Consider the following 14,111-nt stretch of genomic DNA (forward strand, 5'->3'; position numbering starts at 1 on the left):
AGAGAGAGAGAGAGAGAGAGAGTTGCCAGCATGAGGCAGGTTCAAGTCCTGCTATTAGAAATGGCTGGGATTTAAAGAAAATATTTTGGATCCATGTATAGACTATGGTGCCTTCTGGACTCGGAAAGTGGAGGGAGTGAGAGGCACCCCCAAGTGACAGCTGGGGGCTCTTTTGGACATTTTCTGTCGGTCAGCATTTCTGAGTGAGATTGTAGATCTGTAAGCAAAATGGTGCCTACCAACTCTCCTGCAGAGTTTAAGAGGAACACGGGGGCCACCATGGGGAGTCAAGGCAAAAGTGTTGGCTGGAGAAGGAAGTTTAAAACGGTCATGTCATTTCACTGACTTTGAGATGTTTCCTTATGTCTAAGGGTGCTAATAGTTATCTCAATGTTTCAGCCAGTGATTCAACCAGGTACTAATTTTGTCTTTTGAAAGAAATATAATCATCACCACTTATCGGCAGACAGTAAGTTTCAAGACCCCCAGGGGACATCGGTAACCTCACACAGTATCAAACTCTATATACACAATGGTTCTTCTATACAAACACACCTGTGATGCAGTCTACTGTATAGAGGCACAGTAAGAGATAGCCACTGCCTAAAAATAACAGGAAAGTGAAAGTGAAGTCGCTCAGTCGTGTGCAACTCTTTGCGACCCCATGGAGTGCCGCTTATTACGCTCCTCTGTCCATGGGAGTTCCCAGGCAAGAATTCTGGGCTGGATTGCCATTTCCTTCTTCACAGGATCTTCCTGACCCAGGCATTGAACCTGGCTCTCCCGAATTGTAGGCAGACACTTTACCATCTGAGCCACCAGGGAAGGTGTAATAATAACATAGAACAATTATAACAATATACTTTTATAAAAGTGTTGTGAGTGTAGTTGCTATGTAAAATATACTACTGTACTAATTGAGCGATTTTTTTTCACCCTAACTAAGCACTTCCTACGCTCTGTGTCCATACCTTTTGCAGTTGGAGGTTTGACAGCAAAACTAACCCAGATTTATTTTCTCTTCTTCACATTCACCACAGATATTAGCAACCTCAGCATACATTGTTTCTTTCTCTTTTATATCAAATTGAGAACTTGGATCTTTTCACTGAAAGGCAGCACTTAATGGATTTTTCTCTGGCATATGTCAATGGACAGCATCCCTCCACTTACGGTTTGGGGCCATTATTGAGTAAAGTAAGGAAAACTTGGTCACAAGCCCTGTGGCATCTCAACAGTCATTGTGGTAACCGAGTGACAGACGCGTGGGATGTTCAGGACTAAGGAACGATTCACATTCTGGGCAGGAGGAAGCAGGATGGTGTGAGATTCCAATCACTCTCCTCAGAATTACCTGCAGCTTAAAATGCATAAGTTGTATATTTCTGGAGTTTTCCATTTAATATTCTCGGTGACCAACTGAGGGTGACCTGAAACCACAGAGACTGACACCTGAGATCAGAGGGGATGACCTTGCCTGGTGATTGCTTTTAGGGGGAGAAAAACACTAGAAGGGGCCACTTGAAGCCACAAGTGGTTGCAAAATGGCCCATCTCTTCCCGTGTGAGGAAGCACAAGCACCACCACAACCCGAGAAAAAGACCGCCGTGTCCAAATCCAGAGGTGAGGACAATGACGATGCTGAGGTCATCTTTGTTGGAGTGGAGCACGTCAAGGAGGATGCTGAAACCTTCTTTGTCAGAGTGATTTCAACTTCAAAGCCAGTCATTTCTAACGTTTTGAACAGAGTGACCAGGGACTCATCTTCAAGAAGAATGAAGGACCACGTGAATCCGGATCCCTCCTGCAGGTGGCAACCTGCAAATCTTAGGACCCCAGCATCAGAGCCAGCTGCCGTATCACCAGTTTCTCAGTGTGTATGGGGAGGAAGAGGCAGTTCTATTATTTCGGAGCCTTCATCTAAACCTGATTAGCAAACGAGCTCGCCAGAAACTGTCCTTCACAATTCAGAATTGTTCTCTCTGTGGCCTCCCTGTCTCTCTCGAGCCGTTCTCTCATTAGGAGGCAAGGATGAAAGCCCTCTAAATTCAAAGCGGTGTCCCACTTCAGATGTGAATTTTAACAGTGGGAATCCCAAAAGACCCAAACTCAGCGATGGAATCCCAGGGGGACCTGCCTCCACCATGGCCCCTCCAGGTATCTCTCCTGGAAAAACACGGTTATGACCTTGGAAGATTCCCCGACCTCACCGAGCCGTGTGCATGGTGGGGCATCATTTTCACGGACTCGCACAAATGGCCAGGCATGCTTCCGTCTTATGGATCCAGAAGGAACATGCAGTTTGTCAGGCCTGGAGAAAATGGACTTTCTGACTCTTGCACGTCAGAGCAAGACTGTTGATCCCATGAAAGTAAATCTGGGATCAAATTCACTGATGAGAGTAAATGTTATCTGATGGCTTTTACTTTGGAGCATACAAGAGACGGCACCAGAACAGAAGACTCACACAGCCTTCAAATGCCTCAGCTGCTTGAGTCTTCTAAAATATGTCAAGTTTATGACCCACCTGAGGAACCATCTGGAGCTTGAGAGGCAGAAGGGTGACAGCTGGGAAACCCACACTACCTGCCAGCACTGCCACCACCAGTTTCCCACCTCGTTCCAGCTGCAGTGTCGCATGGAAAGTGTCCCTGCTTCCTGGGAGCCCTCCACGGTCTGTAATATCTGTGAATTGTCCTTCAAAACAGATCAGGTTCTCTTACAGTACCTGAAGGACAGTCACAAACCTGGCAAAATGCCCTATGTCTGCCGTGTTTGCACTTACAGATTGTCAGCCTTTGCCAATGTAGAGGCGTATTTTAGAACATGGCATGGAAACATGAACAATTTGTTTGTCTGTTTTGCCTCAAAATGTTCAAATAGGTGACATCCTTTGTAAATCACGCTCGGAGGAACTGCAACAGGAGGGTCTTTCCATGTTGCAAGTGCTGGCTACAAAGTTTGAACGTGAAGGAAAAGACCGAGCACCAAACCAAGAATCATCAGTCATTCAAACAGCCAGAGCACTTGCCAGGGTTGCCTCCTGAAACAGAGGTCATGATCCAAAGTTCAGTTCAGCTGGGACTGAGAGAGACAGCATCCATCATTGTGAGGAACACTGACTCCCAAGTGCCACCCAGAAAACACACAAAAAAGATTGACTACGAGCACAAAATATTCCAGACATGCTGCAGCATGGGATCTGGCTAAAAAATTATGTTCTACCCACCTCCAGAAATTCAGAAAAGCCCCATTGAGGTTCAGCCAGCTGTACATAAAGACCCTGCCTGGCTTTTGTTGTTCAGTTGCTCAGTCGTGTCTGACTCCCTGTGACCCCATGAACTTCTGTATGCCACGCTTCCATGTCCATCATCATCCCCTGAGGCTTGCTCAGACTCATTCCGTTGGGTTGCTGATGCCACCCAATCATCTCATCCTCTGTCATGCCTTCTGCTGCTGCCTTCAATATTTCCCAGGATCAAGGGTTTTGTTTTGTTTTGTTTTCCCAATGAGTTGATTCTTCCCTTCAGGAGGCCAAAGTATTGGAGCTTCAGCATCAGTTTTTCCACTGAAGATTCAGGGTTGATTTCCCTTAGGATTGACTGGTTGGATCTCCTTGCAGTCCAAGGGACTCTCAAGAGTCTTCTCCATTCTCCAGCACCACAGTTTGAAAGGATCCATTCTTCAGCACTCAGCCTTCTTTATGGTGCAGCTCCTCCATCTGTACCTGACTCCTGGAAAAACCATAGCTTTGACTTTATGAACATTTGTTGGCAAAGTAATGTCTCTTTCTTTTAAAACACTGCCTAGCTTTGTCACAACTTTTCTTCCAAGCAGTGAGCATCTTTTAATTTCGTGGCTGCAGTCACCATCTGCAGTGATTTTGGAGCTCAAGAAAATAAATTCTGTCACTTTTTCCATTGTTTCTTCATCTATTTTCCATGAAGTGATGAGACCTTTGCCTGTGTGAACCACAACAAACTCTGGAAAATTCTTAAAGAGATGGGAATACCAGACCATCTGACCTGCCTCCTGAGAAATCTGTATGCAGGTCAAGAAGCAACACTTAGAACTGGACATGGAACAAGCGACTGGTTCCAAATAGGGAAAGGAGTACGTCAGGATTATATACTGTTGCCCTGCTTATTTAACTTAAACGCAGAGTACATCATGAAAAACACTGGGCCGGATGAAGCACAATCTGGAATCAAGATTGCTGGAGAAACAGCGACAACCCAGATATGCAGATGATGTCTCCCTAAGAGCAGAAAGTGAAGAGCCTCTTGATGGTGGCAAAAGAGGAGAGTGAAAGGCTGGCTTAAAACTCAAATTTCAAAAGACGAAGATCACAACGTCTGGTCCCATCACTTTATGGCAAGGAAATGGTGAACAACTGAAAATAACAGCACGTTTGATTTTCTTGGACTCCAAAATCACTGAGGATCATGAATGTAGCCACAAAATCAAAGGAAGCTAGCTCCTTGGAAGAAAGCTATGGCAAACATAGACAGCATTAAAAAAGAAAAAAAAAAAAAAAAAGCTAAGGCATGACTCTGCTGACCAAAATTCTTATAGTCAAAGCTATGGTGGTTCAGACAGTAAGGAATTCACTTGCAATGTGGGAGACCTGGGTTCATTCATGGGAAGGACATCCCTGTAGTCCGGTGGAAATACTCGGTGCTCCCAGATTAGGGCGTCCAAGTTCATTCCTTGGTCCGGGCATTAGATCCCACATACTGCAACTAAAAATACCACATGTGACAATTAAAATTCCTGCTCCCACATGCTACAATGAAGATTGAAGGGTCCTTGTGCTGGAACTAAAAACAAGCACAGCCAAGTAAATGAACAAATATTTGAAAGAAAGAGGTATGAGAATTCCCTGTTGCTTCAGTGGTTCGGACTTGATGCTTTCACTGTCAATGGCCAGGGTTCAACACCTGGTTGTGGAACTAAGATCCCACAGCTTCTGTGGCATGACCAAACAAAACCCCAGAAAGATAACTGAGGAGTACAGAACTCCCAAAGTTTGAAAATGAAGCAATGGCACTGCACACAGGCTGAGGATAGAGTAAGGATTGCCAGGAACCCAAAGTGCAATTCACAAGCCTCTTTAATGTTGTGGTTTAGGCTTCTCCTTCTCCTGCTTCTGAACCTAAATAACTTATTGCTCCTAGGAGAAATTGTTATGGGAAAAACATTATTTGAACTGAATGATAGTGAAAATAGCAAATTTTTGAGACAGAGCTAAAGCAGTTTCATGTGTTAATATGCATCACATTTGAAAAGAAGAAAGGTTGGAAAAACAATGACCTAAGTCAGTGCTATTCACAGACCTTTCTGCAGCAATAGAAAACATTTTCATAATTGTTACATGTATTCCCTCATAAGGGCGATCAGCTTTTCACATATATAAATGCTTATGTTTCTTTTCTTTTCTGTGAGGTGTTCTGTTTATATCCTTTATCTGTATACTGAGATGGAGTGTTCATCCGGCAGGGTTTGTTTTCTTTCTTTCTTTTTTTTTTTTTTTTTGCCTTGCGGTGCGGATTAAGGGATCTTAGATCTTCAACCAGGGGTTGACTCTCTGCCCCCTGCAGTGGAAGCACAAATCTCTAATAACCCGATCACTAAGGAATTCTCAGTAAAATATATTTTCTATGTCTGTGTCTAATATGCCACTTTGCAAATGTTAAAATGTAGCCAGTGTGACTGAGGTATTAAATCTTTTTGTGTGTTCAGGGGCTTCAGTCTGTCCAACTCTTTGCGACCCCATCAGTGTAGCACACCAGGCTCCTCTGAACCCACATCTTTTACATCTCCTGTATTGGCAGGCAGGTACTTTACCACTAGCACCAACTGGGAAACCTATTAAATCTTTACTTTAATTAATTTAACATTAAAAGTTATGGCTAGAAGGATCAGATCTTCCTTACAAGGGAGTTTCAATTAACTTGTATACTCAGTAATTTGTGTATCTCTTCGATATTTTCCTCAAGATGAGATTCCATGCCCCTCCCTAAATGTAGGCTGTGTTTAGCGGCTTGTTTCCAAGAACAGAATATGTCAGCAGGAAGGAGACAACTTTATAGCAGACGAACTAGTGGTAGGTCATATTGATAGTATGAATCCTTGATGGGAGATGATGAGAAAGATATTTTGCCTTGGAGGTATAGTTCTACAATTATATAAACCCCAGGGCAATCAGGAGAAACATCCCAAACTCATATAGAGAGTCATTCTGCAAAATACCTGTCCCTGAAGGACTCCTGAAAACGGTCAAAAGTCTTGAAAAACAAGGAAAGTTTAAGAAACTGCTATAGACCAGAGTAAGCTAAGGGAGGTATCTGTAGCTTCTTGCTCTATATTCTCATGCAGTTCAGTATCCTATATGGGACTATGAAACTAGGAAAGAACATTTGTGGAAAAACTGGTAAAATTTGAGAAAACCCTGGAACTTCGTTAAAGGTACCCTACTGAAAGATGCTGGAATAATTGTGAAGCATAAAGGAAGTCATTTCACACACACACATTTCAGACATTGCAAGTGCTTTCTCTACACAACACCCACTTCATTTTGACTTCACGGAGATGGAAATCTGAAGTACGGCATACTTAACGGAAATCTTCGAATACAAAGGATCAATAATATTTAGACTGTGTCATCTGACTATAATGCAATAATGAGAAATTGACCAAGAAACGTCTTTGAAAATGCCATTCACTTGGAAAATAGAAATAACTATCTTAACACATATCTCTATGGAATTTTCATGCAAGCATCCTGGAGCAGATTGCCATTATTTTCTCCAGGGGATCCTCCTGACCCGGGATCAAACCCAGGCCTTTTGTGTCTCCTGCATTGGCTGGAAGCGATTTACCAGTTGAGTGACCAGGGAAGCCCATGCAATATTTAGGCTTGTCTTTAGAAGAGAATATTAGGATATACTCGGACGTGAATGATAATGAATAGCCTATTCGCAAAAATTGCGGGACACAGTTAAAGTTGTACGGAGAAACAATGGAAAGAGTAACAGACTTTATTTTCTTGGGGTCCAAAATGATTGTGGGTGGTGAATGCAGCCATGAGCTTAAAAGATATGTGGCCCTTGGAAGAAAAGCTATGACAAGCCTAGACAGCCTAGTAAAAAGCAGAGACATTTCTTTGCTGACAAAGTCCATCTAGTCACAGCTATGCTTTTCCCCACAGTCATGTATGGATGTGACAGCTGGACCGTAAAGAAGGTGGAGTGCCGAAGAACTGATGCTTTTGAACTGTGGTGTTGAAGACTCTCGAGCGTCCCTTGGACAGCAAGATTCAACCAGTCAATCCTAAGGGAAATCAACTCTGAATATTCACTGGAAGGACTGATGCTGAATCTGACGATCCAATAGTTTGGCCACCTGATGGGAAAAGCCAACTCATTGGAAACCACCTTGATGCTGGGAACGACTGAGGGCAAGAGAAGAAGTGGGCGGCGATGGATGAGATGTTCGGATGGTATCACCAACTCAATGGACATGAGTTTGAGCAAACTCCAGCAGACAGTGAAGGACAGGAAAGCCTGGTGTGCTGCATGCAGTCCATGGCGTTGCAAAGAGTCCAACATGACTGAGGGACTGAACAACAACAAATTAAGGTAAATTTATAGCATTAGATACAAGAGAAATGAGAGTTACAAACAGTTATCTCAAAAAGTTGTAAAGATGAGCAACAGAACAAACTTATAGCGATGTGAAGGAATGAAATTAGTAAAGAATGAAAAATGAATATATTAGAGAAAAAAATAATGTAACAAAACCAAAACTTTATCCTCCCATAGGAGATCTCAACGGTCTACTAGGAGACTTCCAGCAGCACAGGGCATTTAAAAAAGACTCTGTGAAGGGCCAAAGAAGAAATATTTTAGGCTTTGCGAATATGATCATTGGCGATTAAGTTTTCAGCCATAGACAACAACGAAAGAAACTGGCAAGTCCCTGTTCCAAATTTAAGGACTCCGAAAACTGAATTTCACACAATTTCCACGTCAGAAAATAAAAGTCTTTTCGGTTTTCCTCAGCCATTAAAAGCGTAAAGCTCTAAAATTTAAAAGAAGACGAAGAAGAAGAAAAAGTAAAGCTCATTCTCAGCTCACAATAGACAGTGCAAAAACAGGGGCAGGCTGCCCTGCCTTGATTGAAATGGAATTCCAAGAGGAGGGGCGCCAAGATTCACTGTAAGGACAAGTTGCTTAAGCAAAGAACTGGCTTAAGGGAGGTCACCCCTGAGGGCTGTGAGTGCCGGACACCATCACTGGACTCCCCTAGTAGACTCGGAGGCCGTTCTCAGCCCTGTGCCCTGGCGACTGTGCCATCTGTTTTTTTCTTTCTTCGCCTTCGGTGAGCTGAGCAATCTTGACCCAATACTCTTGAGATTCAGATTCAGCCTGACCACGCCCACAGGGGGTGCTTTTACGGGGTGGGGGAGGGGGTGGGGTGTCCATCGCGTGCGCATGCGCCCAACTCAGCCTCGCGGCCAATCAGATGGCAGGCGCCGACACCTGGCAGCCAATCATCGGAGGCAGCCCGCTCGCCTGTAGGGGGAGCTGAGGCGGCGCCCCAGACCTGAGGAGGCCTCATCCCCTCAGGCTCCCCTCCTCATCCCCTCGGGCTCGTCTCCTCAGGCTTGATCCGGGAACTGCCTAAGGCAGGTGAGCAGCAGGCAGTTCTGTCTCCTCCGTCAACGGGGGCTGGTAAGGACTGGAGCGTGGTTCAGCCAAAGCGGTGCCTGACGGCTATAGGGAGGGTTTCTCGGGTCCCCACTCTCACGAGGCCTTGCTCGGTGGGGTGGCTGGTGAGGGCCCGCGGGCCCTCAGGAGGGAGCGTGCGGCAGGACCCACAGGCCTCAGGCGCCTTTCGCCCTCTGTCCTCTCTAGTCTGGGCGGGCTCAGCTCTCCAGCAGCTTTCCCGCCCGGGGGGTGGGTGGGGCACCACCCCTAGCTCTCCTGTGGAACCTAATGATTTAAACACACACGCACACAAATCTTCACGGCCCAACCCGGTCCTGCACCCAGGCATAGTCAGGCGAGCACAGCGAAAAAAAAAGAAAAAAAATCGATCTAGTGGCCTCTTCACTGCCCTAGTGCTTTGGTCGTTTTCCTGTTTCCTCGGCCTCTCCTCAGACTCCAGGGCTGCCCCGTCCCTGGGAGCCCCAAGATTCAGGCCTTTGGTTCGGAAGTTGGCATATGAGGTATTTGTTTGTTTGTTACTGAGAGAAGGGAGGTGGGAGGAAGAAGCTCAGGGCAAAGGAGTTCAATCACTTGGTCTGGTTGAGTGTGAGACGCCTGGTCAGCATCCATAGAATAGGACCAGGTAGGGACTGGGGGGATAGAATGTTCCCAGAACAGGGGACTCACCCTGGCCGTTTCCTCTGCTTGTCCCCAGGATGTGACCGTGTGCTGCCTGGGAGGTCTCAAGCGCTCAGGATTTCAGTGGGCCCCTGAGGTAAGGTGACAGACATCTTTACAACGAGGGACAAAGGTGTGGCTTTCTTACTTTGCCTTTTTCTCCTTTCATTCGTAGGCTGACACGTTGCTGTTGAGAGAGAGTATTCCTGATTGGGGATTACCTGACCCTGATTGCGGGTGTTGACTTCAGGGCCATCATGGTTTCAGGTTTGCAGCTTTCTGAGTGTCAAGCTTAAAAACAGGCAGGGTGACTTGCTTTCTCCTGCCTTCTTGAAAGAAAAAAAGTAAGAGCACCATGGGTCTTAAGCTGTGTAGAGGTGACTCCTACCACTTGGTGAGGCTAAAGTGGGGCAATGCACATATCCTAAGGTTTTAGCTAGCAAAGCAAAGCAATGCAGGTGTGGGGTTCCCTGGTGGCCTGGTGATTAGGATTTTGGGCTTTCACTGCAGTAGTCTGGATTCAGTCTCTGGTCAGGGAACTGGGACCCCACAAGCCAAACGGCATGGCCAAATGAATGAATGAATCCAGTGGTTCATTCAGAGAAAATATCCTGTGATTTAACATGTTCACGTGAGATTACTTGCTCATTTCTGTACCCTTAAGGGCTTTTCTTCATTAAGTAAGTGAACTGCACTGGATGGGGGTGAGGCACCATCTGAGTTCATTTAATGCGAGTAAACAAGATCATAGGAAGCTCTATGCCCAGCCACTTGTGCCTACAGCTGTGTTGTATACTTATCTTGCTGGTACAGCTTTGAACTTCACAGCATGTTTTGTTTTGGTGACAACATGTGGCTTCATAGGATATTAGTTCCCCAGCCAGGGATCGAACACAGGATCCTGGCAGTGAGAGGGCTGAGTCCTAACCAAACCACTGGACTGCCAGGCAACTCCTGTGTTTCGGTGCTGTGGATAGGGGTGGGTGTGTGTGTGTGTGTGTGTGTGTGTGTGTGTGTGTGTTTTGATTTTTGCTATATTTATAGGAGAACTGTTCTGTGTGTAAGTATGATGTGAATGGTATTAGAACTTGAAATGTTTGTGTTGTACATATGATCTCAAAATGGAATAGTTTGAAAGAACTTACCACTTGTTATCTCTTGGCCTAGGATCTCTCCTGAGGTAGTAGTCAAGCTTTTGTCTGGCTTGGCAACCTCTGAAGACTTAGTTTGTTGAATCTAAGCTCTCTCACTTGTCTGTACTCTTGAAGCCTCAGTTCCTCCTTCTGTGGGCCTCTCCAAGGGGCTTCTCTTGTGGAGGCTGCTGTCTTTACTCAGAATGAGTGATTCAGGAAAGTGTTTGCACCCATGATAAAGTGCAGGGTTTTTTTGAGATGTTACACATCTGCACTAGTGTATTTGCTTAGTCTCACAGGTCTACCCTGTGATAGATTGAGAGAGAACTACACAGGGGTGGGAATATCAGGAGATTGAATTCACTTGAAGGCTGGTTACCATACCCATTAATCCACTATGCCAGCCTTTTTTTAATATTATCTCAGCTCTGTCAACATGAGCAGATTATTTGGCTTGTGTACCCTTCTTGGGTGCTGCTACTGCTGCTAAGCCGCTTCAGTCGTGTCTGACTCTGCAGTCTCATGGACAGCCACCCACAAGGCTCCCCCTTTTCTGGGATTCTCCAGGCAAGAATGCTGGAGTGGGTTGCCATTTCCTTCTCCAGTGCATGAGAGTGAAGTCGCCCAGTCGTGTCCAACCCTTCGAAACCCCATGGACTGCGGCCTACCAGGCTCCTCCACCTGTGGGATATTCCAGGCCAGAGTACTGGTGTGGGTTTCCATTGCCTTTTCCAGCTTGTGTGCTCTTGTGGTTTGATGTACTCAATTCTTAATCTGCTCATTTCTAGACCTACTCATTTCGTGATATTCTAGCAAGTCTCCTCTTTGTCCTCCTGGATTAAGGTTTCTGTTTCTCTGGATGGTTCCCATCAGCAAACAGACTGACTATAATGTGACCTGTCGTTAAAAACCCATCTTTTGGTGACACCTCCTGCTTCTGCTGCTTTTATTTCATATTTGCTTGTTATAGAACTCTGCAGAGTTGTTCCTAGACTTTGTTATCTCGAGTTCTCTCATTTTCCCATAAAGCCACTCTTGTCAAGGCCACAGGTGAATTCAAATGTTTAACTCAGTGGTGAATTTTTAATGGTTATTTTATTTAATTTGTTGGTAGCCTTTATCAGAGTAGTTCATTTCCTCCTCCCTGAAAAAAATGTTTCACTTGGATTACAGAGTGCTTCTCTTTCCTGCTTGTCTTCCACCTACAGTTCTCCCACATACAATGTGTGACCTTTGTGTCTGGCTTTATTCAGATGTCGTATTTTCTTTTTAAATATTTATTTATTTAGCTCTGTGGCATGTGGGATCTTAGTTCCCAGCCCAGGGATGGCACCTGTGGAGAGTCTTAAACCCTGGATCGCCAGGAAAGTCCCCTCGTTTGTGTACTTTCAAGATTCATCGTGTTCATGCTTGTATAGCAGTGAATGTTTTTGTTTTATTTTTATGGCTGAATATGGTATATGAATATGGTAAATGGCTTCCATGCAGTCCATTTTGAGCATATACTACAGTTTGTTTATCCATTCGTCAATGAATGGATAATACGTGGATGGTGTACTCTTTGTGGCTATTGCGAGTAATGTTGCTGTGAACACTGATTTTGCATGGACTGAACATTTTCAGTGTTGGTGCATATATACAAAAGAGGGAAATTCCTGGATCATATCTCTACTCTACATTTAATTTTTGAGGTACTGACCAACCACTTTTGCAAGAGTGGTTGTACCATTTTATAGCAATTACTTCAACAATATCATGAAGATTCCTTTTCTCCACATCCTCTGCAGCACTTGTTATTATTCGTCCTTTTGATTGGGTGTGAAGTAGTCTGGGTGTGAAGTAGTATCTCAGTGAGACTGATTGACATTTTGCTCAGGGCTTCCCTGGTGGCTCAGAAGGGAAAGTGTCTGCCTGCAAGGTAGGATACCTGGGATCAATTCCTGGGTGGGGAAGATCGCCTTGAGAAGGAAATGGTAATCCACTCCAGCACTCTTGCCTGGAATATCCCATGAACGGAGGAGCCTGGTAGACTACAGTCCATTGGGTTGCAAAGAGTCGGAAATGTCTATTCAAATTCTTTTCCTGGTTGTTAAATGCTTTTCTGTTTTTAATTGTTGTAGAAAACATCTAACTTAAATTTTTACCATTTTACCATTTTTGCATTCTAAGTACTTTGCACACTTTCATCAGCCTTTTGGAGAAAGAAATGGCAACCCACTGCAAATCTGATGGAGAAGGGAACGTGGTGAACTTTAGTCCCTGGGGATGCAACGTTGGGCACAACTGAGTGACTAAGACATATACACACACGTAGTCACAGTGTTGATTTGTTGTTGTTGTCATTGTTTTAGCTGTGTTGTGCAGCTTGAATGACAGTTCCCTGGTTGAGGATCATACCCAGGCCCCTGATAGGACACTGTGGAGTCCTAACCTCTGAACTACCAGAGAATTCCTTATCACATTGTTATGAAGCAGATCTCTACACCTTTACAGCTTGCAAAATCGAAACTCTGTACCCATCACCTGTCCCATTAAACAGCAACTCCTCTTTTCTTGCCCGTTGACCTAGACCATGGACTCCATCGTTCTTTTTTGTTTCCTTTCTATTGCTTGACTGTGTTAGCTATTTCATGCAAGTAGAAACTTACAGTATTTGTCTTTTTGTACGACTGGCTTATTGCATTTGGCTTGATGTCTGAAATGATCATGCATGTTGTAGCATGTGACAGAATTTTCTCTATATGGCTAAATAATATTTCATTGTGTGTATATATCACATTTGATGGACATTTCGATGCTTCCACCTGTTAGTTGTTGTGCTTCGTGCTGCTGTGAGCACAGCTCTGCAGATATCCCAAGACCCCATGTTAAATTCTTTTGATTTTATATCCTGAAGTGGAATTGCAGAATCATGTATCAGGTCTAGTTTTTTAGTTTTTTGAGGAGCCTTTAAACTGTTTTCTGTAGCAGGTGCACCATTTTAAAATCTATCTATAACACACAAGGATCCAATTTCTGTACGTGCTTGCCAACAGTTGTCCTTTCCTTTCCTTCATATGTAAACACACACATATGCACATACAATTTTTTCATACACTGTTCCATGATTGTTTATCACAAATTATGAATATAGTTCCTTGTGCTATACAGTATGCTCTTATTTCTCTCTTGTATATATTATAGTTTGCATCTGCTAATCACCAGCTCCCAATCTGTGCCTACCCCAACTTTCCCCTCTTGGGAATCACATAGTGTGCTCTCTATGTCTGTGAGTCTGTTTCTGTTTCATAGATAAGTTCATTTGTGTCATATTTTAGAGTCCATGTAAGTGATGCCATATGATATTTGTCTTTCTCTCCTTTTTATTATTTTTATTTTTACTTTATTTTATTTGATAACACTGTGTTGGTTTTGCCATACATTGACATGAATCCACCACAGGTGTACATAAGTTCCCAATCCTGACCCCCCTCCCACCTCCCACCCCATATCATCTCTCTGGATCATCCCTGTGCACCAGCCCCAAACATCCTGTATCCTGCTTCAAACATAGACTGGCGACTACCTTACATGATAGTGTACATGTTTC

Source organism: Ovis aries, chromosome Y, assembly GCF_016772045.2.
Source record: "Ovis aries strain OAR_USU_Benz2616 breed Rambouillet chromosome Y, ARS-UI_Ramb_v3.0, whole genome shotgun sequence".
NCBI classification, from domain to species: domain Eukaryota; kingdom Metazoa; phylum Chordata; class Mammalia; order Artiodactyla; family Bovidae; genus Ovis; species Ovis aries.